Source organism: Elephantulus edwardii, unplaced genomic scaffold (genome assembly GCF_000299155.1).
Source record: "Elephantulus edwardii isolate Elephantulus edwardi_28Jun2011 unplaced genomic scaffold, EleEdw1.0 scaffold00178, whole genome shotgun sequence".
Classification (NCBI taxonomy): Eukaryota; Metazoa; Chordata; class Mammalia; order Macroscelidea; family Macroscelididae; genus Elephantulus; species Elephantulus edwardii.
In genome coordinates, this window is record NW_006399928.1 from 4,179,502 (window position 1) to 4,182,354 (window position 2,853).

A 2,853-nucleotide genomic window follows, 5' to 3' on the forward strand; every position below is an offset into this window, starting at 1 on the left:
GGCAAGGGAGTTGAGAGGAAGCTCCCACTCACTTGCTTTAAGTGTGGATCTGAAGGACACTTGGCCAAGGGTGGCCTACATCAGGTCCTCGTGGCTGACAGGACTGACAGGCCCCAGCTCCCAGCTGGAAACAAAGGAGGACGCTTCAACGATTTAGATCCTCCCAGAAGAGCTGTGGGTGAGCATTAACATTACTGGTGGTAAGTATATTCGTTTTCTCCTGGACACAAGAGCCTACTATTTGATCCTAAAAGCCTTCTGAGGTCCCAACTCTTCTCACTATTCCTTAGTTGTTGGAATTGACGGAAAACCTCATAAGCAGTTCCTTGCTTCACCTCTGCCCTGCATGCGGACTTCCAAGTTGTAAAACAACACAGTGGTAGATGGAATTTGGTCCAGGACTTAAGAACAATAAATGACATATTTGAGCCTCTACATCTTGTGGTTCCTAACCTTTATACTATAGTAGACAAAGTGTTAGTCAATAGGCCTTTTATTGTAAGAACTACCTTCCCTCTGTAACTTGATTTGTGCCACTATTAGAGCCTCTACTTGGAATATTATTGTTTTTAATTTTTGACTCATGTACTTTTAACTTGTTAGTTAAATTTGTGTCTTCTAGACTGCAACACTTCCATGATACATCTTCAAGGATATGAACATGTACGGCTAATCACAATTGATAACAGTGCATCTAAATTCCAAAATCAATCTCCATAATCGTCTATGTGTTTCCTATTGCCAAAGGGGCCCTTTAGAGTAGTGAGAGAAGATCTTCATCCTGAAACCTACAGCATCCCTTTTCAGCAGGAAGTAGCTAAAAGAATACGCCGTCACCTTTTCCTTATGAATCAGGGTGAAGTCTCTCTCAGGGAGGAGTGATAGGGAATGACAAAGGACACACTGACAAAGGAGATTAATCAGAACTGGAATTGACAAGCCCTGTGGCAATTGGACAATTAAAACAGACTTTCAAGGGGGGGGGAGAAGAACAAACTGGGGAGGAGGGTAGAGAAAACAGTGCAACAAATAATGAATGAAAACCCAAAATCTCTGTAAATGTTCATTAAAATTAATAAAATTTAATAATAAAAAAATACTGTGGCATGATTAAGCACATCTTAGGCCTCAAAGTGACATCTTTTCTCTTTTGCACTTGAAAAATATGACATTTGATTTCTTGACTGCTGTTTCCATGTATATAAATTTGCTATTCAAGTGAAATGAAATCCTTGACAGCTCCAATCTTTTCTCTATCTATTATGATATATACTGGTCATATTGTGAGAATTTTTGTTCTTTTCCATTTTGAAGATGAGAAAACTTGTTTACAGTTGTGCACAAGTGAGGGGTTTTGCTTAGAGTGGAATGTAGAGTATCACCTTTAAGTCTAGAAAGATAAGTATTGAATATTCATTAGCAGTAGGAAGAGGAAAGTCATGCTCCTGGGCATTGTAAAGTCCATTAAGATGTTTTGTCTTTCTTGAGAGTCAGTTGTGTTGGTCCTGAGAAGGTGACAGGTTTTGTGTTCTAAAAATATCAGTTCCATATGTGTTAATGTAAGAAGTTGTTACGTGCCGTCAAGTTGACTGTGACTTATAGCGACCTTATGCACAATAGCTTTGAAGCCTGCTCTTTCCTGAGCCAATTTCACTGTCTCTGGCACACCTACTCCCATAACCCTAGTTACTGTGTCAATCCATCTTTTCTAGGGTTTTCCTCTCCTGTGCTTTCCCTCCACCCTTCCAAACATGATGTCCTTCTCCAAGAACCAGTTCCTCCTGGCAGCATGCCCAAAGTATGTGAAATGGAGCTGCCTCCATAGGGGAACTCGTTTTCACCCTCTGTGGGACAGAACCGGGCCATTGGTGTGGCAGAGTTCTTCGTGTCTGAGGTGGTAGCTGGTTTTTGATTTGACACTGCTTCAGAAGAAGGTTGGGCAGGAACAAGAGTAGATGCGTAGAGGGTGCGTGCACACTCCAACACTCACGTGAGTGGGGAGGGAGGAAATGCACACTGATACATGTGGGGAGGGGCACGGGGGAATCTAATTAATGAAGGAGGAAGTCTGTTGTTCCCTTTCTGGAATAGCTTCCCCACTCTTTGGATATGCTAAGGATTTCCCTGTTGTTTGAGTTAGTGGGCCCTATGTACTCAGGCCAGAAACCAGTTTGATTCCCACGTAACCTAATCCTCAATAATACATTTAGGGGAGGTTGATAAATCTTATACATGTGGCATATATGATTGGGTGTGGGGTGGCTGGATCACAAGCCCTGGCCTGGCACTCCCTCCACTGTTCTTGCAGATTTCCCACCAAAGTCCAAGTTTATAAAGATGGCGTTTCCCCACAGACCTCTGGGAACTGTAGCCTGTACCTGCAAATTGTAGGTAGAGGGGGTTGGGAAGGCTGGGTCACAAGCCCTGGCCCAGCACTCCTTCCACTGTCCTTGCAGAATTCCCACCAAAGTCTAAGTTTATAAAGATCTGTTTTGGCTTCTTGACATTCTAATACAGAATTCATAGTTTTTTCTGGCATCCATTTTTACTTTTTCTTTTTCCTCTGTGGACGTGCATTAATCTGTTAGTGTCACTGCTCTTAATCTTAGGGATATATACCTATTAGTAAAATTGTTGGATCAAATGGTATTTCTGTACCCAAATTTCTAAGAAAGTGCCAAACTTCTTTTTATTCATGGTTGTATTTTATATCCTTACAGCAGTGTGTGAGAGTTCCAATCTCTCCATAACCTTACTAGAAACTGTTGTTTTCTGTCTTATAGACTTTGCTATTATTGTAGCTGGGGTGAGATGATAACTCATTTTTCTTTTGATTTGCATCACTGATACCTA